The following is a 24,874-nucleotide window of genomic DNA, read 5'->3' on the forward strand; positions in this document are numbered from 1 at the left end:
TAACAAAATCAAAATTTAAGAAAGCAATCCATAATAGAATGAAACAAATGAACCTGATTGTGTGACCAGTTGGATGAATACCTACCTACAGAGAATGAAATTCCAAATGACTTTAAAATACAAAAATTTGACTGTACATAACCTAATGGGATATACTCTAAGGACAGAAAGAAACGACTGCCTCTCACCCCAAAGCATCTATTTTTTTTTTTTTTTTTTTTAGAATCAAGTTATTGGTGTTATTCTGCGACTATTGTGTATATAGTGTGAAAGAGGAAAATGAGTAAAAAAAAAAAAAAGATTAATGAGGTTAAGTCCTTGTAGTCCTGAATTTTAATTGGCAACATGCATATAAACTCACATTATATTTTAGCATTTAAAAAAATTGTAGTTCTATCAATGGAACAAGGCCTAGGAACAAAAGCAACCTAGTGACAATAAGTAACCCTACTGCTCAGATTGTAGTCTCTAAATATCATTTACCACCAAAGGAACCAGGGAGAAATGGAAGACTCTGAGTCTGGGGCAGCAAATGTAAAAGAAGGGCCTGGAAATCTTACATCAGGTAGGAAGGAGTGATCAAATACCATTTAGAGTCATGCCAGAAGAATTCAGGAAGTAACTTCAAGAGATTTCTATTGGGCAAAGATAGAAAATTTGATCATAAAGACAACACATACAACATAGTGAAACAAAGCAAACATATTTCAACCCATCACTAATAGAAAGAAAAAAAAAAAAAAAGGAAAACTCATTGGTGTATTTCAGAGTGCTAGAGAACCTCCTCCACTTGAAAACTGGTAAATAAAGACAACAAAGTATTTATTATTTATGTATTACTTCAGGGTAATCAAATAGTAGATACAGTATATGGGAATTTCTGTTCTAAATTCCATTCTAAAAATAAAAAGGAAAAGAAAGAGGTATGAAGAGGAAATCCATAGACTGAAAGAAACTTAAGAAGATATATCAACCAATTGTTATATGTGGCCCTTATTTTGATCTTCATTCAAATAAAGAAACTTAGAAAACCAAATTTTGGATATTATGAAAATTGAAACTCTGAACACTTACTGATGATATTATGCAATAATGATCAATTTAAAAATAATAATAGTCTTGGAGATACACATTTAAAAACAGTCCTTTGACTTTACAAGATATATACTAAAGTGCTAAAATATTTATGGATGAAATGTTATGACGGGATTTATTTCAAAGTAACACAGAGGGGAGAAGAATAGAGGGCACTTCCCCCTCTCCTTCTACCTTAATAGTCTAGCCACATCTTATGCTTGCTTCCCAAGAGGCCCTTGGCTTCTTCAAGGATTGGTGTCTTTGTGGATATGGTCTTCTTTTCTCCTTGTAAGGCCTTTCAACCTGGCTGACTGCGGTTCTTTAAAGCACCACACTTATGTCATCATCACCACGTCATGTATGTCCCAGACCTCTGGGACAGCACCTGAAGCTTTTGCTCCAGTTGATTGTGTATATCTCTGATACCCCAAGAAGACTGTGAGTAGGGACTGTGCCTTACTCATTTAATCATCTGTCATGCAACAATGCTATTGGAGTTAAATAGAAAAATTGGAAGGGTCTGAATCAGGGGAACTAGATAGGAAGAAGATGATTAAAATTATATTACTTAGAAGAAGAATGGTGAAATAATAAGAGATTACATTGAAAGAAGTCATGACCAAGACTCCAGTCATGAACAAGACTCCAGGCTTGAGCCTGATCTTATGGTTTTAAGACATCCAATAGATGACTAGAAAACAGGCTCTGTCTTGGCTCATTTATAACTGCAATTCACAGAAAGCTGATTTTAAAAAATGTTTTTATTGATTTTTTTTTTAGAGAGAGAGGAGGGGAGAAAGAGAAAAATATCAATGTGAGCAAGAAACATCAATTGGCTGCCTCCTGCACGCCCCCTACTGGGGATCCAGCTAGAAACCCAGGCATGTGCCCTGACCAGGAATCAGACACCTCTCAGTCGATGCTCAACCCACTGAGCCACACCGGCTGGCTGGGCTAGACAGCTGATTTTATCCATTAATTTTAAGAAAGTGTCCCTCAGATATCAGCCTATAGTTCTAGATCCTTATAAGGACAAAGGAGTCTAAAATAAACTGTGACCAATAACGATAATGTGTCATGCATCGTGATTAATCTAATTCTGGGTAACTAAAAAACAAAAAAATATGAATGTCATGCTTTTGTTTCCCTAATAATGTATTTATGATCTTAACAAGGAGGAAGGGATGGGATGAGTGTGAGGATGATAATCTAAAATTAAATGATTGATTTAACTGAATGAATAATGTCACTGTTCAACTTTTTAAAGTATATTATAAATTTTTTTAAAAAAAAGATTTTCTTAGGATCATAAAGAAAGTAGGCACACAATTTCCAATCTGAAATGTTAGTAACTTTGCAATAAGAATTAGATAAATATCTAAAGCTGCTCTTCTACTTACAAATCTCAATGATACATAAAAATAAAACTAAGTTTACTGATTTCCAGAGTCTACTAGCTTCCTTTAGAAAGGGCACTGACAAGAATGTTCAGATTTTACTTAAGTAAAGTAATTTCCCCAGGTCAGCTTTTCTGTTGGAAGAAATAGAAACCCCACCAAATCTAGGTTATTCTCACTTTGATGTTTCTCTCCTCCCCTTTCTCTCTCCCTAAAAATCAATAAAATAGCACCTCTTAAAAAAAAAAAAAAAAAAAAAAAAAAGACAACTCATAATTTAAATCTTATGGAAGAAAAATATATTTGGAAAATTCCTGTAGAAAGTTTTAGGCTAAAAAAATTTTTTTGGTTGTTACAAAGTAGTTCAATGGAATTACATAAAATTACAATATAATGACTGGTAAGCATCAAAAATATATTAAACTACACTTAGAGCTATTAGTGAAATTCTACTAATTTAGGTTTAGGTATTTATTTATTTATTTAATCCCCACCCAAGGACATTTTTGCATTTATCTTCAGATAGAGTGGGAGGGAGAAAGGGAGGGAGGGAGGGAGGGAGAGAGAGGGAGGAAGGGAGGGAGGGAGGAAGAGAGAGAGAGAGAAACATCAATGTGAGAGAGGCACATGGACTGGCTGCCATCCACACAACCCCAACCCACAGGACCCCAACCAGGGCCAGGACAAACTGCAACCAAGGTATGTGCCCTTAGCGGGAACTGAACCCGGGACTCTCTGGTCTGCAAGCCGATGCTCTAACCACTGAGCAAAACTGGCAAGGGCTAGGTCTAGGTTTAAACTACTTCTCTTATTATTTATATAGAAGGATTAGCCTAGCAAATTAACAAATCAGAGTCCTCAATACTTAACTTTAGAACCAAAGTCTACAAAAGACAATATTGTTGAACTCCATCCAATAGTGTTTTGGTGATAAATTATCCAAATGATTTAATCACAAAATAGTTTGAATCACGAAGTACTGCTAAGGCTAAGGGAAGTACTTATTTAAATTACTTAAAAGAAATGCTTTCAGGCAGCTTCAAGCAATTTAGCGATGCTCATTTACATACAAACATTTGCTGTACTAATTACAGTTAGTTCTTATCAAAGCAATGCCATTGTGACAGTTTAAAGAATAAGCTGGGGTTGAAGATGTTTTCTCCTGTGGAACAAAGGTTCCTAAACCTCAAATCTTATTTGTGAAATATAATGAACAAAATAAGCTGATGAACAAAATAGACCCAGAGACACAGAAGTAGGGTACAGATTAACAAGCCGGGGGGGGGGGGGGGAGCAGGGGGAATCTCAAATGTAAATACTTTTCTCAGTACTGAACAAACAGTGTTGAAAGATCAATTTATAAGTACTCAATTTATGAATGTATGTTGCTTATATATGTATATCTACATCTATCTCCAGGGGTGGGCAAAAGTAGGCTTACAGTTGTGAGTACACGAAACAAAAGAGTTTATTCTTATATTATTATTGTACTATTTTTCATATAAACAACTGTAAAATAAACCTACTTTTGCCCACCTCTGTATCTATCTATGGGTACACACTCCCCATGTAAGGATGAAGTAATGCATACCATAAAGGAACACAAACAATGTACCGTGAATAGTTCTTTCCTCCTTAGCTAGATAATGTTTAGATTTGTTGCCAAGCAAATCAAATTAAAGCTGGCAGGATTAGTACCCTCAAGATTCTGGGCTGGGTAGATCACTAGGAGCTGAAGGGATCTGGGGTGGTTATCACGGCAGAGCTAGGACACAGTCAGCAGCAAGATGAAGCTCTCCTTTTATCCCTGGAGGTGCCCCGAAATGTTCAAACTTGTGACACAAAATGTTCAAACTTGACTGAGGCGGAGTAGCTTCCCCTGGTCAGCTTTTTTGTTTGTAGAAACAGAAACTCCCCCAAATCTAGGTTACTGAAGTCAAGAGACATGGAAGTTTAAGTACTTGTTAAAAAGTTATTTGGGCCCTGGCCAGTTTTGCTCAGTGGTTAGTGTTGGCCATGGACCAAAGAGTCTCGGGTTTGATTCCCAGTCAAGGGCACATACCTGGGTTGCAGGTTTGATCTCTGGCCCAGGTGAGGGTCATTCAGGAGGCAACCAATTTTGGAGTTTATGATTCTCTCATTTTCTTTTCATATTTTCATTAATCAAAAATGCCTCATAAATTACCCTTTCATCATTTGTTTCCTTGTCAATATACAGTGATACCTCGGTTCTCGAACATAATTCGTTCCAGGAGGACGGTCGAGAACCAAATTGTTCGAGAACCAAAGCAATGAAACCCAATAGGAAATAATGGAAACTGGATTAATTCGTTCCAAGCCCCAGAAAATGCCTATTTACTGGCCTAATTTGTATATAATATGTAGAAAAACATAAGTCTCAACAAGAAATAAAAGTGTACAGTATGTCTAAGGGTTAAATTCAGTGTAAAGCGTGACTCTCTCCACAAAGCGTGACTCTCTCTCTGCACTCACACTGAGGACGCAAGCAAGGCGCGCTGGGCCGAATGAACGCCATTCGGCTCAACTCGGCTCATCTCGGAAGTTCGAGTTCCAAATATTTGTTTGGATTCCAAGACAAAAGTTTCTCGAATCTCCTGGTCGAATACCGATTTGGTCGAAATCCGAGGCGTTCGAGAACCGAGGTATCACTGTATTTGAAGAGTTATTAAAAGTAATGAGCCAGTTGAGTTTTCTGATGGCCTGAGAAATCTATTATTGTCTCAGTTTCTCTGTTGTTTTGTAGTAAATAGCAGTGTAAACCTATGATAATCTGGTGAAAGAGGATACATAAGTTAGGTACTATTTATCATGTACCACCAATGTGAAGAGCCTTAAATATTAGGTTAATTTCTTGGGGGCAATTATATCTGATAATTAACTTCCACGGCCGAGTCTGTGAATGGCTTCAACACTTTCTGAAGTCAATGAAAAAGAGAAGAGGCCTTAATGTTAGTCTTCTCTCCTCACTCACATAGTTTGTTCTGACAACATCTGTTTCTGTAACACCAAGCAGCTCATCTGTCATTGGTAAACAGGGGAACAGTGTGACAGTAAGATGTGGAAGTTGTGTGATTTTTCCAAGGCCCAGGGAGTCAGGATGGTCTAAGTATAATCACACCACCAGAAGCAAAGAAAAAACACCCAAGCCTCTCAGCTTGTCTACTCAGCTCAAGCAGGACCCCTTTTGCTCTATTTTCAGAAAATTAAGATGAGCACCAGTAATACTTCCTTCCTACTCACTGTATGTTCACTTGCCTATCATTTTATTGCCATTACTATTAACTGCTTTTTTTTTTTTTCTCACATTTCATCTGATGCTGTGAAGCCCTTTAACCTTTTTCATGGACCCATGCACTTCTGCCAAAGCACTTTCACTTAGTCTTGTGCCACAGTGAATGCTGTGCTGGGCCCCAGACCCAACCTTCAGAACTAAAGGGTTTGCTCCCCCAGGGCCCGACAACTCTCAGCTCTCAGTTCCTCTCTGGGAACAGCCACCAGGCCTAAGGTCACACTCCCATTCCTGGGGGTCTGGGGGCTGGACCGGTGACTGGTCAATGCAGGCCCATAAAGACCCAGCCTCCTCCAAAGATCTGGGGCAGTTCTGAAGAGGCCCTTGCAGAGTCAGCTAAGGACATGTGACTACATCATGGCAGCCGACTTCTGCCCAATGCTGCTTCCTCCCAGCCAGTAACCCTGAGAGCACCTCCCAATGCACTTCTTACATGCTATTTAATGTCCCTTTTAGAGTCTGCTTCCCAAGGAACCTGCCAGCAACAGGACTCGCATCAGGCTTCCTCCCCAGAGCTCTCAGCTGGCAGCAGATTGCATATCCCTGTGTTCACCTTAGGTGGCCCCACAGCTCAGAGGCCCATTCTGGTCCTTAATAACTTAATGTGTTCACTCTCTTGTTTTTGAGCATTAAGATCCTCTAAGTAGCCTCCTTGATCTGAGTGAATTATCTCATGAGGCAACAATGTGTGTGTGTGTGGGGGGGTGTTGCGTGTGTGTGTGTGTGGGGGGGGGGGGTGTTGTGTGTGGGTGTGGGTGTGGGGGGGTGTTGTGTGTGTGTGTGGGTGTGTAAGAGAGAAAGGGGTGGTGGTAGGGAGGCAGGCAACGTGTGTTCTTGGTTACAAAAATGCATAGATTTTAGCAGTGTACCTCTTACCCAATTTTCCCCATAAGCTCTATTATTTTTGATGGGAATTTTACAAAATGTAACATTTTTCATGAACACATATATTGCGTTATAGCAGAAATGCCTATATTTCACATATTTTATTATATTTATATTTTATACTTGACATCAGTACTTAGTAGTTGACAATATCAACTACTGACAATTCAACTACTGTCTTTCAGATTATGCTGTGAGTTACATGAAGGCAGAAACTATTTATGTGGTAAAGAGCCAAGCAAGGGAAATTAATGATCAAAGGGGAGCCAGCAGGGAAGGTAATTTATGTTATAAAAATATTCGGTGTAGGGTTTCTTTAAAAAGTGAATGTGTTAAAGGACACTAAGAAGATGAAATCAACAAAATTCAGAATATGAAAATTTCAAGGTTTCTCTAACAAGAACATGCAAAGGAAAAAGAGAAGGAATTGGAACTGTTAGGTTTAAGAGTCTAAAACACATTATCAAAAAACTGCAACATATAGAACGTCTTGGATCCTGATTTAGACACACACAAACAAAAAAATTATGAGACAACTGGGGAAATTTGAACAGTGACTGGATTTGATGATATTAAGAAATTGCCCGGCCTGTGTGGCTAAGTGGTGGAGCATTGACCCATGCACCAAGAGGTCGCTGGTTTAATTCCCAGTCAGGCACATGCCCAGGTTGTGGGCCAGAACTCTGGGGGGTGGGTGGGTGGGGCATGCAGGAGGCGGCCAATCATGCTCTCTCTCATCAATGTTTCTATCTCTCTCTCCCTCTCCCTTCCTCTCTCTCTAAAAGCAATAAAGAAAAAAAAATTGTGGTTAGTTTTTTAGGTGTGACAATGATACTGTGATTGTGTAAAAGTCCTTATCTTTTAGCGACAACAATGAAATGCTCGATAAGATAAGATAGAATGCCATGATATCTAGGAACTGCTTGGATAATTGGGAAGAGCCTGGGTGGAGAACAGCTCATACAGACTGGCTATGAATCAATCATGGTTAGACTGGGAATGGGTAAGTAAGCACTCTTATTATTCTACTTTCATTACATTTTAAGCTTTCCATAAGAAAATGCTTTAAGCCCTGGCCAGTGTGGCTCAGCGGCTGGAGCATCGGCCTGCGGACCAGAGAGTCCTGGGTTCAGTTCCCGCTAGGGGCACATACAAAAAAAAAAGAAAGAAAGAAAGAAAATGCTTTACTACAAAATGAATGAACGTCGGCTACTACACAATTTTTCCTGGAGTGCACTAAGTAACCCAAGGTGTCTGTATGTAAGTGAAAGTGATCGTGAACTGGCCTAACTGAAGCTGACAGTTCCATTATCATAAGAAAAATCACCTTGGACTCCCACAAAAGAAACAAGGCGGAGGGGAACCCAACCAAGGCAGAAAGGTAATCCCATCTGTGCGCTGACTCAGACAGGAACAGAGAAGCCAGCAAAGCGGTGTGCTTCCCATATGAGATCATGGATTGGCCACCAGCAGCTGCTACTAATGTTAGAACAGGGTTTTTCCCTGAAAAGGTCACAATTCCTCTCACTAGCAAAACAGGAACTGATCCTAACGGGAGTATTATGTAATACCAGGGAACTGAGGAGATTGGGAAAAGCAGGATAAGGGGTAAGAAGATGACAGGATGACAGGATGAAGGTGGAGGTGGGGAATGGAAAAGCTGTTCTCAGGCCCTTAAAGGGACCAAGCCCAGGACAACTTCCTGCTAGCCTCACCCGTTCCTTCTTTCCCTCGATTACCAGGCAACTTTTAGGCCATCAGAACATGACAAGGGAATAAAATAGCTCATCCTCTCCATAGTAAACAAGTAGACCCTCGGTAAAGAGAAGACGCAGGGGCCAATGAGAGGGGGCGCATACTGGAAGGGCTTCCTTTCACTGTGGAGAGAGCCCTGGTCAAGCGAGGGAAGACTGTCAGTCACAGGGCCCATAAGCAACACATTCACAGGCTTAGTGGCAGAGCTAACAATTTTAGCTCCTAAAAAGACAAAATGTGTGAATTTTTAAAAAGTTGCAACACAGCATGTCTATTATAACTCTGCTTTTGAGACTGCCAGGAAACGGCAGACACCATTTCTACCACACCCACACGCCTCCACATGCCAAGGTTAATTATGGTTATCTCTGGGTGTCTGGATCATGGGTACCTTCCTCTTCACGTGTATCTACAGACAATTTTTCTACGGTGAATATTTACAGCTTTCATAATGAGAAATTAGAACACACACGGAAAAAGAACCTGCAAGCTGGAGGCAGCGTGCTCTTCTTCCAGGATAATCGCATTAGGGTCAGACTGCTACTGTGCCCAAGCTGCGGGTGCGGGCCTTTGTCACTGAACTAATCATAGGAGGTGGCATTTTTCAGTTCCCTCTACTTGCTCTTCACCCTGTCCCTCATCTTTTTCACTTCTAACAGGCAGACTGGAAAAGCCCTCCGTGCCCTGGGAGTGCCGGGACAAAGCAGTCAAATGCTAATGAAGGAGGCTTATCAGGAAGACAAGGCTCAAGGGCAAAGGGGCTTTGGCAGATGTGGACGAGTGCACGGAACACGTTCAGGAAGGACTTCCCAGCATCAGGGGACATGTGAAAGAAAAAGTTAACAGAAACAGCAATACAATGATAGGCGAGTGAACGTGCAGTGAGTGGGAAGGATGTACAAATATGACTGCGTGAAGGCCCGTGCCGCTCACATTTTGTTTCTTGATGTTTCTTACTGAAATGATCAGTATCTCCAGACTGGCTCCTCCTTTGGCACTCCTCGTCCCAGTAACCCACACTGTCATCTGTTCTTGCAGCTGCCTAAGCCAAGTCAGAGCCTCAGAGCTTCCACATTCATTTGGACCCCGAGTCCGGCAGCACCCACAGTATCACTCGAATCTGTTCCTTTCTCTCTAGCTCTCTGCCACAGCATTGGCTTAGGCTTTCCACGATTCTCTGAGTAACTCTCTGGAATAACAGCCTCTTATCTGGATTGCCTACTTAGTCCTGCCCCCTCTCACACTCATTCTTATTTTCTTAACTCCTGCAGCTAAAAGGATTTTTCTAAATTGCAAAGATAATCATGCCCCTTCTCCTAGGTTTCAAATCCCTCAGTTGCTCCCAAATGCACAGAGATTACAGTCTAAACTCCTAGCATGTGTCTTAATAGTGCTTGCTGGAACACCCTCTGCCTACCCCAACCCCCAGCTTATGGGAGCTAGCTAGACTCATCTCTAACACTCAGTTCAGAAATCAAAACTGATTATAACAAGACTTTCTTTTCTTCTGATAGCCAACAGCCCCTAAAGTATGTGAGGCCTGTAGTGGTTTCCAACCCTTTTCAAAGACGCACACATAGCAAATAATATCAAATAATATGTATACAGCATCGAGGGGTAAAGGTATTGGTGGTAGCTGCAGGTGACCAGGCCAGGGACATCAGCTGCTCCAGGACCCACCTGACCACTCCCAGGGCTGAGGGGATCAATATCTCAGCATACCTGTAATCCATTCATGGCACACCGGCTGCTAAACTCAGCCTTAGAAATACTCCTATTTGAATTTAGGCTTCAATGCAGAGTTGGAAACACTATATTTCTTTAAAAGGGCTGGTAGGGTATTTTGTTTGGGGAATCCTACACCCTCTGCTTTTGTGGCTGCCCCTGCTGCACTTAGGAAATCTCCTGACTGCATATGATTTTCTAGTAAGGTTTGAGTTTGAAGCTACATGAAAGGCAAGAGAGGTGATGGCCTCTCTTCAATCCTGTCCGAGACAAAGGGACTTGGCACTGGCCTGCGGTGGAAGTCCTCTTCTAGCCTGGCCAGAAAGAATCTAGCTTTTGGAAGGCCTGTGGCTCTCAGAACAACCTCCTCCAATCTCAGGCTGCACAGAGGTGCCCCTACTACCATGCCTGGCGTGCTGAGAACTCTCAACTCCCTGTCTGGCCAGGCTTCCCCTTTCTTCCCTTCTAGCACCCAGGCCGCACAAGAGGTAGCACTGAAGCGTGTTTACATTTGTACCACAGTCTGCGTCTGAGTCTCTTAAAAGTCTGGTTATTTAGAGACCTGGGCAATCAGGCTCTAGTCAGGGTCACGGCCCATGCCTGTCTCCTAGCACCCTCTCCTGGAACACTGTACCTCTCTGTGCTCGTCCAACTTCACGTCTGCACATGATGCTACTTCAGCGCTTACCTCACTAACCCACTGTCCTTTACAGAAGGATACCTCCACAGGAACACGAGAGCCCATGTGAGGGTTCCCATGGGGCCATGTGCCCACCTCCCGCACAACGGTCACCATACTGCACTGAAATGATGGACTGTTCCCCTCCTCCATGGCACTGTGAACTCCGTGGGAAGAAGGACCATGCCCTGTCTTCCCAGCCCACTGCTGTGAAGTGTGCCTGGAACACACACACCGGATGCTCAGTAACTGTCTATGGGATTAGTGAATGAAATAAATAGAATTTACAATAAAAGAAATGATCTCAGTATTGAATTCATGAGAAATTTCTAAATGGCATGTCATATGCAGACCACAGAGACTCCTGTAAGGCTGAATGTAACAGAAAGCAAGAACTAATGAAAGGACAGGATTACTTTAATGTGGTAATACATGGCCCATAGTGTACATGTCTCTGAATTAGTAACAAAAGGTATTCTATGTAGTGTATGTGCACATGTGTTTGTATATACACACTTATACAGGGTGGGGCAAAAGTAGGTTTACAGCTGCTCATATGGAAAATAATACATTAATAAGTAATAATACAAGAATAAACTCTAGGTTTTATGTACTCACAACTGTAAACCCACTTTTGCCCCACCTTGTATATATGTCTATATAATATAGCTATAACCTGTGTTAATTACTTACATCATAAGGTGCATTATATGCAGTTGTAATATATAACGTGTGACTAAACGAAATAAACCATTTTATTATTTCAGACTCCCATCTTACTGCCTATTCCAGGGTGCTGTTCGCCCTCTTCTCCTTTTAGGATCTCTCATTCCCATGTGTAAGCTCTCTCTCCATGCTACACTCACAGACATGTTTCACACAAACTTTAAAAAAATTTATTTAATGATTTTTACAGCGAGATGGATACATCGATTTGTTGTTCTACTTATTTGTGTGTTTATTAGTTGATTCTTCTATGTGCCCTGACGGGATGAAACCGGCAACCTTGGCATATTGGGACAACACTCTAACCAACTGAGCTACCTGGGCCATGTATTTGCCAAAGCAGCTCCCCCAAGTGTGTTTCTTAGTACACTACTCCAGCCCTTGTCAACACCTCTGGAATGCTGACTGTGTGCCAATACTTCCTAAGGGTGGACAGCGTGCCCTTGAGGAGCTTCTAGAAGCATAAGCTTGATGAGTTCCTGCCCTTAAATCGGTATCTACTCGTGTTGCATTCCCTACGCGATTTTAATGAGCATATTCTCTATGTAATCCTCTAGTAGTGGGTCTACAAAAAAAAAAAATCTCAAACCAAACTATTATTTATGGCACAAGAGTTCTCTGAGCGAAAAGTGTGTTTCTGAGCTCAGTTTGTTCAAATGTTTTGACCTAAACAATTACTTTCCCACTGAAAAGCTTCAAATGGGCTAATGCTAAAGGAAGAATACACATGTCCATTGGAATGTAGGCACTTGTTTTAAGTTTTAATATGAAAGGTCATTATTTTCAATAACCAAACAAAAAGGGCTCTATTTTCAAAACTAAAAGTAGAGTGAGTTTACAAGTCATTTAGCCTCAGGGATCGCTGTCAAAGCAGCAATGGGAATACAGTTAATGAATGTTGTAACAAATCATGATAATATGAGTCACTTCTGAGCATTTTAGCATATTCCTTATTACCTATACAGATTTAACTTAAGATAAACTTAAAACAAATATTATTGCAATGAGTATCTATTAACAGATTCAACCAAGGGGCAAAATAAGTCAGTTGGGGTATGTGAAAGCTATGCTGCCTGGCATGGCTTTTTTTATTTCTAATTTTATTTTATTTTTGTTACAGATGTTTCTCCTTTCCCCTCATTGATTACCCCCCCCCCCCATCCTGTCCCCACGCACAGGTTTGTTGTCTATGTCCATTGGTTATGCTTATATGTATAAGTTCTTCGGTTTATTTCTTCCCTCCCCCCTGCCCACCTCCTCTGAGGTTTGTCAGTCTGAACCCTACGCCTATGTCTCTAGGTCTATTTTGTTTATCGGCTTATGTTCATTATTTCCACAAATAAGTGAGATCACGTGATATCTGTCTTTCTCCGGCATGGTTTTTACATAAGAGGACAACCACATGCAAAGGTTTAGAAATGGTTTTTAAAATGTCAAGAACAGATTTGCTAATTCCTTAGCAGTTGTTTGTTATTAACATAACTCTTCACTGATTTTTCTCTTCAAAAAAAGACAACGTTATGGAAAGGCAATGAAGGGGTATTTCTAGGAATGGGCTAGTAAGAACCAAAGTATTCATGCTCACTCATTGGTAATTTATAACCAATTAAAATTTGTCACTTCAAATAGATCTTAAAATATACAGATCTAATAAACATTCACACAGACACTTGCTTTAAGCTAAAAAAAAAAAAAAAGCAACTTTTGTTTTCTCACAAAAAGCAGCTTTATTATAAAAGGCTATTTGTTTAAGGCTGAAAGAATATTACAAAGCAAAGAGGTTATTACTTCTAAATGAATGGGAAGAAAATTTACGCCTCCCAATGAGACTTTTGGGACTAGAAAGTGAAATCGGAGTGAATAAATATTGTTAAGATGGCACTTTGTTTTTAACGCTGCCATAGACACAAAGTGCTCTGAGTTCTTCCCGGGAACAGAAAGCCCATCCATCTACTGCATTTATCCAGGGCAAGCTTCCCTGCCGTGTCAGACTGGGACCTCTGACATTACTGAAGGAGAGGGACAGTGATAAAGGAGATGAAAGTTAGAAATGAGCACATCACACATTTCCAAATATTTTAAAAGAGAGTAAATATGATGCCCATCTAGAAAGTGGCTATTCATCATTTATAAAATCAGAAAATAAAATTCAAAAGCTTCTTGACTTTATAAGTACAAAATTCTAAGATTAATTTACTCAGCAGCAGCAACAAAAATCATTTGGGCTGGATGAAAGTGCTAATATCAAAATAAGAAAATTTATCAAACTTACATGGCTGAGGGTTATCAAACCTCCACTTCGGCCAATTAAGTTCACAGAATTTCTCCGAGCTGGCTACAGACCAAGGGGACCTGGCTGTCTTTCTTAGCTGCCAAACTCAATGGAGCAGAAAGGGTCCTTTCTAAAGGTGCCCACAAAAAATTTTAAACAATCAATGTCACCTTAAATTAAAGAAAGTCTTTACCTTGTAACTGTGACTTACTTTATAGTCTCTGCTTATAAGAAAAAAATTTCAAGATTCTCAAAGTATACTATATTACCTAAACAGGTAAACTTAAAATTAAAGTGATCTCACATTTTTAAATTAAAATCTACCCTATGGTAGATAGGTAATTCCAAATGTTATGACCATCATCCCCAAAACAACAAGAAGGGCCTTATTCACAAACAGCATTTGAATCTTTCTCATAACACCCGTGTCCTTCTCTTCAACTGCACACAATAAAATGGAGCGACTGCTTTAAGTGCCCAAGGTGGTTTAAGAAAAACTGTTACCCTCACGGAAGGAAGGTAAAGGTATTTCTTAAAGGGAACTGGTGGTTGAGTTTCGGTGCCAAGTGGTGAAAGAGTTTAGAGGTTTGGAGAACTAGTAGGCTCCAGTAGATGAGACAAGATTTCTGGGGTTGCAGATAATGGGGAGAAAAGCACATCCAATAACTGCTGAATGTATGAAAGTAGCTTGTTTGCTCAGATAAGAAAGGCTTCTAAGAAATGGTGGGCAAAAACCAGGTGGCAGGGCAGGCCTGGGGTGGAGAGCTCCCACCTGAAGTCAAAGACCCTAGGCAGGTGGAAAGTACAGGTGTCCCCTGGGCCAAATGGAGCTTAAAAATTTTTTGATTTGCTTAACTTCAACCAGAATGGAGGTAATCTGTAAGAATCTGCTGAGTTACATCTATTTTACCGTGTATTTCAGCCTCCATCATAATATTCACTTGGGCATCAAATCACGTTTCAGAGAGTAGAATGAAAAAGGGAAGGACAATCATCTTCTATTATACTGATGACCCAGCTGACTAGGTATGCCTTCCACATTGCTGTTCTATTTGTTCAGTTCCATTCTGGCAATATATTTTCCTTAAAACATACAATTTTTAGGACACAGGAAGTCCTAAAAACTAACTTGACTTAAGAGGGGTCCACAGTCCAGTAAGTAACAAGCGTTGGAGATGTACCATGTTCATTACCACATATAAGGCTCTAAGAAGGATGCAGGAAAGCAGGGGTGGGGAACATCCGGCCCATGATATAAGACTGGCAAAATCAATACCAACTAATATCACATCCCTCACCAAATTAGCCTAATCAAATATAGCAGGCTAATTTTTAAGTTGATAATTCTGTATGGCCCGTGAATGATGTTATAAATATCCAAATGGCCCTTGGCAGAAAAAAGATTCCTCACCCCTACAAAACAAAAAAAAACGCGTTATATTATTATGTTTAATCTGGTGTTTTCGATGTATGTGAACATAAGCACGCGACATGACAGCCATCAGCCCCGTCCCCTCCCTTTACCCCAACATCTATTAACACCACCTACCGTTCCAGGAAACACCTTTTGGGAAGGCCTGACCTACAGCAATGCTGACAGTAAGAACCAACCAGAAGACCAGTCCCACAGCGTGAACTGCAGCTGATCCAGTCCGTGTCCCTGCCCCAGCACAGCTCCCCTACATGAACCTGCCGCATGAGGAAACAGTACGGCAGCGAGAATGCTCAAGTTGGAAGTCAAAAGACCTGGTTTTCGAGCACAGATGATGACACTTACTAGGTTGAATCTTCAACCAAGTCACTTCAACCTCTCTGAATCTTCCCCTTTTGATACCTCTCTTGCCTAACCTCTCAGGTTTGGACTGTCTAAAGACCTAGGATGAAACAACGTTGAGACTACTCTCTAAAAATGAGGCATGATTATTATTGTTGAACCATTCCCTTTATAATAATAAAAAGGCTCCACTTGAACAGTATTGACCTTTTGCCTTTAGCTCAGACCTGCCAGGTAGAGTTTGGACTAGTCAATAGTGGTGCTCTACTAATCTCAGTTAAAGTTTTGAACACATGGTTATAGAAGGCAATATAGTTGTTACAAAAAATAAATAAATAAAGCTTTCTGCCCTGGCCAGTTTGGATCACCAGTTAGAGCGTCAGCCCACGGATCAGAGAGTCCCGGGTTCGGTTCCCACTAAGGGCATGTACCTCGGTTGCAGTTCATCCCTGGCCCTGGTTGGGGTCATGTGGGTGGCAACCAGTCGATATGTCTCTTTCACATCGATGTTTTTCTCTCTCTTCCTCCCTCTCTCCCTCCCACTCTATCTGAAGATAAATAAATAAAACTTTCTGAAGACAAAAGGGTCTAAATCATGTCTATTCTTGTAGTTTGGGGTGTATCAATAAACAATTATTTTATTCAAAATAAAGAGAACCTGTGAATAAAAGATTTAGAAAAAACATCTAAACATAGATGCATAGGACCCAGGACACCTGAAATTCACTTTTATTTCTAGTGTACCATCATCATGACAAAAAGCTTCCAAACCAGCTTTTGGTATTTTCTAATAATTTATAAGGGGAAAAAAAATGGGTAGAATACTTTGTTACAGAAAAAAATTAATAATTTCTTTAGATATTTGTAATTATGAAATGGTACAATAGCAACAAATGTCCTTTCAGGTTCTGAGGGAGAGAAGGAATTTGCATTGGTGCATCAACATCAGAAAAATTTGCCATCCTACCACTGCATTAAAGTATGAAGTTCTAAATGATGAATTAAGTCAAAACAATAATTGCTATTTTACTTAATCAGAAATAAAAGCAAGCAGTTTAACGTGAAGAAATGTAAAGTATTTGCCTTGATTTTTCAGGAGTAAGAGCTACACTAGAAATAAAGAATAGATGATGAAATAGAGTCCATTCTGGATTTCTCCTATTAACAGATGTGCTTCTCAGATGACCGTATGGCATGGGTAGGCTTTCTTTGAATAAACAGATCAGCCAAACCTTTGGAAAACTTAACCGAACTTCTCCTAGAGCACATCTGACTTGGGTCAAGCTTGTTAAGTGCTCGCTAAAGTGTGCACATGAGCACCTTGTTGAAATGCTGAGGGAAGGACAATCCTCAGCCTCATGGAGCTATTTAGTTGTCTTCCACACCCTCCCAAATCCATTTGCCTTAAACATAACTGGAATCAACTCAGAATGAGGTACGACTACATATATCACTTTACCAGTTTGTAACTAGCACATGGTTAAAAAAAAAAAGTCAATACAAAGGCATACTTGCACTTGCTATACATAAAAGAAAACCTAAAATGGAAATTATTAGAGACAAAAAATAGACTTTCTTGTTATCAGTCAAGCTTGCAGCTAGGCCACCTGATTAATAAAAGCCAATCAGGCAATTCAAAAGCTGTATTGGTGGGTATTTAGGCAAAGTCCTTGGGCAGTAATCTGGTTAAACCTAAATCCTTCCATATCCTTATCAATTGTTTTTGTAATTCTCTCAAAAGGGGAAAGCCACCCTTTCAAACTTCTGAAGAGGTGAATTCTTACAAGCCTAACGGCCTAGTCAGTGTTTCTAAAACTGAGTATCACAGTTACAAGGCTTGTTAAAAACCTCTATTTCTAGAGTCTAGCCAGAGCCTACAATATGTACTTTAAAAAAAATTTATTTGTTATTGTTGACAATATTACACATGTCCCCTATTTTCCCCTCCACAGCTCCCCTTCCCCCTGAGATCTATCAGTCTGTTCCATGCATCCATGCCTCTGGACCTATTTTGCTCATCAGCTTCTTTTGTTCACTAGATTCCACATATAAGTGAGATCATGTGACATTTGTTTTTCTCTGACTGGCTTACTCTGCTTAGCATAATAATTTCCAGGTCTAACCATGCTGTGGCAAAGAGTAAGAGATCCTTCTTTTTTACAGCTGCATTGTATTCCACCGTGTAAATGTACCTCAGCTTTTTTATCCACTCATCTACTGATGGTCATTTGGGCTGTTTCCAGATCTTAGCTATTGTAAATAATGCTGCTATGAACACAAGGGTGTGTATATTCTTTCTGATTGGTGTTTTGGGATTCTTAGGATCTCAGAAATGAGATCACTGGCTCAAATGGGAGTTCCATTTTTAATTTTTTGAGGGAACTCCATACTGTTTTCTATAGTGGCTGCACCAGTCTGCATTCCCACCAGCAGTGTACTCGGGTTCCCTTTTCTCCACACCCTCTCCAGCACTTGTAGTTTTGTTGATTTGTTGATGGCAGCCATTCTGGCAGGTGTGAGGTGATAACTTATTGTAGTTTTAAGTCGCATCTCTCTGACAATTAGTTACATTGAGCATTTTTTTATGTCTCTTGGCTATCTGTATGTCTTCTTTGGAGAGCATCTATTCAGGTCCTTTGCCTATTTTTAAAATTGGATTGTCTGTCTTCCTTTTTTTAGTTGTATGAGTTCTTTATATATTTTGGAAATTAACCCCTTATCAAGTGTATCACTGGCAAATATGTTCTCCCATACAGTGGGTTACCTTTGCATTTTGACGCTGGTTTTTTCTTTCTTTCTTTCTTTTTAAAAAACTTATCTTTATTGTTGAATATATAACAGATGTCCCCCATTTTTTCCCCATTGGCCCCTCCTCCCTAATCCCACCCCCCTCTTTCCCTCCCCAAACTATTGTCTGTGTCCATTGGTTATGCATATATGCACAGAAGTTCTCTGGTTTATCTCTTCCCGCTCTCCCTCTCCCCTTCCCTTTGAGGTGCATCAGTCTAACAACCAATTTGTACTTCTTAATTCCTTCATCCTTTTCACCCAGCCCCCTCCCATATGGCAAGCAACAAAAAGTTCTCTGTATCTATGAGTCTGTTTCTGTTCTGCTTGCTCATTTTGTTTGTAGATTCAATTGCTGATAGATATGTATTAATTGCCATTTTATTGTTCATATTTTTGTTCTTCTCCTTCAAGAAGACCCTTCAACATTTCATATAATACTGGTTTGGTGGTGATGAACTCCTTTTCCTTTCTCTTGTCTGTGAAACTCTTTATATGTCCATAGATTCTAAATGATAGCTTTTCAGGATAGCGTAATCTTGGTTGTACGCCACTGCTCTTCATCACTTTGAATATCTCTTGCCACTCCTTTCTAGCCTGCAAAGTTTCTTTTGAGAAATCGGCTGACAATCTTATGGGAGCTCCTGTATAGGTAACTAACTGCTTTTCTCTTGCTGCTTTTAAGATTCTCTCTTAGTCTTTACCTTGGTATTTTGATGATGATGTGTCTTGGTGTGGACCTCTTTGGGTTCATTTTGTTTGGGATTCTCTGTGCTTCCTGGACTTGTATGTCTGCTTCCTTCACCAAGTTAAGAAACTTTTCTGTCATTATTTTTTCAAATAGGTTTTCAATTTCTTGCTCTCTCTTCTCCTTCTGGCACCCCTATGATGCGAATGTTGGCATGCTTGAAGCTGTCCCAGAGGCTCCTTACACTATCCTCATTTTTTTGGATTCTTTTTTCTTTTTGCTGTTCTGATTGGGTGTTTTTTGCTTCCTTATATTCCAATTCAATGGTTTGCTTCTTGGCTCCACCTATTCTACTATTGATTCCCTGTAAATTATTCTTTATTTTAATTACTGCATCCTTCATTTCTGAATGGTCCTTTTTCATGTTGTTAATGTGCTAAGTTCCTTGGAGTTCCTCTTAAGTTCCTTGAAGGTCTAAGTTCCCTGAAGTTCTCACAAAGTTCCTTGAGCATCCTTATAACCAGTGTTTTGAATTCTGCATCTGATTGACTGCTTATCTCCACTTTGTTTAGTTCTTTTTCTGGAGTTTTGTTCTGTTCTTTCATTTGGGACATGTTTCTTTATCTCCTCATGTTGGCTGCTTCCCTGTGTTTGTTTCTATGTATTAGGCAGAGTTGCTATGTCTCCTAGACTTCATAGGGTAGCCTATTGTTGTAGGTGTCTTATAGGGTCCAGTGGCACAGCCTCCCTGATCACCCCAGCTGGGCCCTCGAGTTGTACCTCTGGTGTGGACTGTACACCATTCTGTTGTAATTGAGTCTTAATTGCTGTTGGCACATCAGTGGGAGGGATTTACTCAGGCTGATCAGCTGAAAGGACTGGCTGTGCCCACTGACCACTGGCCCCTGACTACCACAGAGAATCAGCTGTATAGAGGTCAACCACAAAGAGCAAAACTTACTTCAGCAGTTCTGGTACCCACTGAATCCACTCATTGAGTGTGTCACTTGTGGAGGTGGTTGGGTGGTGGGGCTTCGATGTGGTCTGAAGCTGTCCACTGGGTGTGTTGGCTCTGGGGCAGGATCAGCCACTGCCTGTGTTCTACCTGGGGCCACCCGACATAAGATACAGAGTGATCTGCTGATGGCTGCTTCTTGTGCTGGGCTGGGAGGTGCCCAGGCAAAGCCAAGTTGTGAACCAAGGCTGGCTGCTTCTAGTGCCAGACTTGGAGCCACTTAAGGAGAGGTATGGGGCCTGCTGAGACCAGATGCTGCTTGTTTGAGAGATTTTAGGAAAATGTGAAGCAGGATCCAAGACAGGCCAATTCCATGGTAAAGCCATTGGAAACAGGTTGGGTGGGTCCAAAAGTTGGGTGGGGTGGGGCCTCAGGGAATCACCAGGGCAGGGCAAACAGTGTGAGCCAGGTTGCTGGAGTCCCAGATATGGCAGCTGTCTGCCTGCCCCTTGGGAAAAGGGCTCACCAAAGGAACAATGGCCTCCGACAGCAAGTCTGTCCAGGAGAAAGCTGGTCTCCAGCTCTCTCGCCCCAATGCCAAACAACTCAATTCTTCCCCTTATGTCTCTGGTGCCTTTCAAGCTGCCTCTCCAATGCTGGAGCCTGAAGGATACGAGTCTGAGTAAGTCCATGCGTGGACCCTTTAAGAGGAGCCGCCTGGGGTTCCAGCAACCTCAGCCTCAGTTCCCACTGGTTTTTACAGCCAGAAATGATGGGGACTTCTCTTCCTGAACTGGAACCCTGAGCTGGGGGCCTGGTGTGGGATGGGAACCCCTCCCTCCTCAGGGAGGACCTTCACAGCTGAGTTATCCTCCTGATTTTTACCTACCACAGGTGGGTGTAGGACAGTCCTGTCTACTCCTCTGCCCCTCCTACCTGTCTTGATTTGAAAGCTTTTTTAAATTCGTAGTTGTAGGACTTCATTTAGCTTGATTTCAGGCAGCTCTGAATGATGGTTGTTCTGTAGTTAGTGGTAATTTTGATGTGGTTGTGGGAGGAGGTGATACTGCATTTACCTATGTCCCCATCTTGCTGTGCAGAAGCTTTTTAGTTTGATGTAGTCCCACTTGTTTATTTTTTCCCCCGTTTCTCTTGCCCTAACATTGATGAAAATCCTGCTGAGTTGAGATGTCTATGATTTTAGTGCCTATGTTTTCTTCTAGGATTTTTATGGTTTCACGACTTACATTTAAGTCTTTTATCCACTTTGAGTTTATTCTTGTGTATGGTGTAAGTTGGTCTAGTTTCATTTTTTTAAAACAAGCTCACCAGGTGACTCTTCTGCTTGCTAAGAACTATGGCTTCAAGAACTGGAGGCAGTGAATAAATTCCTGCTCAGTAGCTCCTCCTAGTGTCAGCTTTTCAGAAAGTACTACTCGGTTTTCCCAAACTGCAGGAGAAGCAAACTATTTGCTACTAGAACAACCATCATCAGTCTTCAGTATAGGGCCAGAGACAAGGCTGTCTGCTTGCTCTGGTGGGGGAAATCCCTTCCCTCTTCTTAGCCATGTGGTTAGGGACTGTTATGATGTTTGAGTTCATATTTTGCCTACTCATTTTCTGCTCTCTAAGAAAAGTCCCTTCTATCCCATGAATTACAGAAAAGTGAGAGTTTATACCCAAACACACTTTCACAGGAAACAAATTAGAGATGAGGACACTTCTGACTTTCTTACAAAACTTATAAATGTAGCATGGTATTTTAAAAAGTCAATAAAATACCACATTTAGAGAAGAGTCTTCTATTTTATTATTATTATTATTTTTTAATCCTCACCCGAGGATATTTTTCCATCTATTTTCAGACAGATTTGGGGGGGGGGGGGGAGAAAGAGAGAAAGAGATTAAAAAAAACAAAAACACATTAATGTGAGAGGGACACATCGATTGGTTGCCTCCTGCACGACCGTGACCAGGGCCAGAAACCGAACTGCAACCGAGTTACATGCCCTTGACCAGAATCGAACCTGTGACTCGTTGGTCCATGGGCCAACGCTCTAACCACTGAGCCAAACCGGCCAAGGTAAAAGTGTCCTATTTTATTTTTATTATTATTTTTAAAATAAATTTTCTTTATTGACTTTAGAGAGAGAGGAAGGGAAAGGAAGAGAGAGACAGAAACATCAATGAGCGAGAACATCGACTGGCCGCCTCCTGCATGCCCCCCACTGGGGATTGGGCCCACAACCTGGGCATGTGCCCTGACCGAGAATTGAACCGGTGACCTCTTGGTACACGGGTCAATGCTCAACCACTGTGCCACACCAGCAGGGAAAAGTCTTCCATTAAAAAAAAATTATTTCAGTGCATTTGGAATCTATTCTATTATATAGTATAGCAGAAAAAAAGCTACAGAAAATGTTAGGCTCAGTTAAATGTATGGTAAACCTGCATTTATGTTTTATGCTATTACCTATGTTTGAATATGAAATCAATGTATGATAGTCTTAGTAAAACTGACAAGACTTTAAAAGGTGTGTTCATGCTAGAAGCGTTTCGGTGTGGTTGTTTTTACATTACAAGATGAACAGTCCCTCTCTAGGCCCCAGAGGCATAACAGAGATGGTGAACAGACATGCCTGCTCCTGTTTCATTTTCTTTAGCTTGGCTCTCATTCACTGTACTCTGCCTTCTGCAGCCGCCATAGAGTCCAGTTCATTCCCACCATCTTTGACAGGGTCTGAAATGTGACAGGGAGTGACCTACCCTGGAGAGTAGCATGCAGGGAGTAGCACAGCCACTGGGGCCAAAGCCCAAAGGGCACCAACCACACAGCTCTCTAAGACCACCCACTGCCTTGCTCTCATTGGACAGGAGATCAGAGGACAGTGTTTAAGGATTATGGATCTGAACTCGAATCTTAGGAATTTTATTAGAAAAAGTAGGCTTTTCCCAAGTTTGGGTGATTTCCAACGAAGCTGAACAGGGAACCTGTTCTAGATTAGTCCTTGTCAGTAGCTAACTCCCGAGGCTCAAAAAGGTTAAATCCCTGCCTAAGGTTGCATGACTTGTAAGGACCAAGTTAAGACCAAGACTCAGGTATGCACAAAATCTATACTCTTCCCACTATCCTATACCATTTTTATATTTTTTACTTCTGTTCTTTAAAATTTTTGTCCTTAGTTGGTTTAAATTACATTTTTTTTTCTATTTACATTGTCACTCCCACAAAGTGAGATCTGGATGCAGGGACATTACCTAATGAGAATTGGTTATACAGAATGTGTTATATGTCTTAGGGTTTATTCAACATTGCTTATGTCTAACTGCACCTGTCCAATTCAAGGGCGACCCTGTTGCTAAAATGCACTGATGCAATCAGATGTTAGTGCAGAGTTTTAGATAATGTCAATGATAATTATTTTACTGTAAGTGTTGTTATAACTAAATTGGGTTTCTCTTGGTCATGGTTAACTAAAACAATACAATGGGATTTATCTACATGACCTGGTTGAGGATAAAGTACAAATTCTTAATGTTACACTAGCCTCAATAAACAAAGTGTACCACTCTCTTCTCTTTGCTTTTCCACAGCCTTCAACCAAAGCACCTGACCAAGGCACTTACTTAGCAGGACCCACATAACTAAGTATGTGGACGACAAGTCTGGCCCAACTCTCTGTTCTCTATAGGCAGCTTCTTCAGGTCTGCATTTTATTATCACGAGCTCAGCAAGATAGACAAAAATCTTTTTTGTACATACTGCTACTAAAAACTGGAATCTAAGAACATATAAAAATTTAAATGAATTCTTCCTGGTATGATATCATGCCTCATCCTACAGAGAAGGTAGGAATAAATAAAGGAAAGGGATGAATTTCCATAGATGGCTTGCAAAATTGCACCTCAAATTCTATTTCTCATGTATATTGAAGCAGGAGAAACGAATATGATTCAGGTATTTGCCTGTACTGACTTCCTATCATTTTAAAGATAATGCCACTCATTACATTTGCTTTATGCCTTAAGGAGTCTCAAAGTGCTTTCACATACATGATTTCATCCATATTTCCCAGATGAGGAAACAGAAGCACAGAGGAGGTAAATGGGCAGTGAAGCAGTATGGTGCCCTCATCCAGAGCTAAACGACTGGAATTCTCTCAGCCCAGCCCTGTGGTGGTCAAGCTTACCCTCTGTGGACCTCTATCTCCTTTTCTGGAAAGAAAATCAAAGTAAGAACTAGATGGTCTCTTTCAGCTCTAAAATTCTACAACTTCCCCAAAGTTACACTGAGGGTTAATTGACAGAACTGGGGCTTGTTGCCTAAGTTCTGACTTTTAAAACACTCACTACTCACTGAACTGTGCCAAACTACTTCTAATAGAACAGAACTCCTGTTATCATTCCAGCCTGAGTCGTGGATGCCTTAAGCTTGCGATCAGTATCTCAAGAACCCTAACCACTTAGACGAACCCTAACTACTTAGACGAAAAATATAAAGGCACTTCTTTTTTTTTTTTTTATCCTCACCTGAGGACATTTTTTGATAGTTTGTTCAGATAGAGTGGGAGGGAGAGAGAAAGAGAGAAACATCGATGTGAAAGGGACACATCGAGTGGTTGCTACCCACATGACCCAACCAGGGCCGGGGACAAACTGCAACCAAGGTACGTGCCCTTAGCGGGAACCGAACCCGGGTCTCCCCAGACCACAGGCCAATGCTCTAACCGCTGAGCCAAACTGGCCAGGGCTAAAGGCACTTCTTCTATCATTGATCACGGATATCATCTTAGGCCCCCAAGAGACTCTGCTGGTAACAGACTGGAGGTGGTAGAGAAAATATC

At 40.9% G+C, this 24,874-nt stretch overlaps 1 protein-coding gene across 3 annotated transcripts in view; it reads right to left on the reverse strand.

The window, feature by feature from the left end:
- Positions 1-24,874, reverse strand: part of PINX1 (PIN2 (TERF1) interacting telomerase inhibitor 1) — a 91,206-nt gene that overhangs the window by 15,495 nt on the left and 50,837 nt on the right. The window lies entirely within an intron of this gene.

Source organism: Molossus molossus, unplaced genomic scaffold (assembly GCF_014108415.1).
Source record: "Molossus molossus isolate mMolMol1 unplaced genomic scaffold, mMolMol1.p scaffold_m16_p_4, whole genome shotgun sequence".
NCBI classification, from domain to species: Eukaryota; Metazoa; Chordata; class Mammalia; order Chiroptera; family Molossidae; genus Molossus; species Molossus molossus.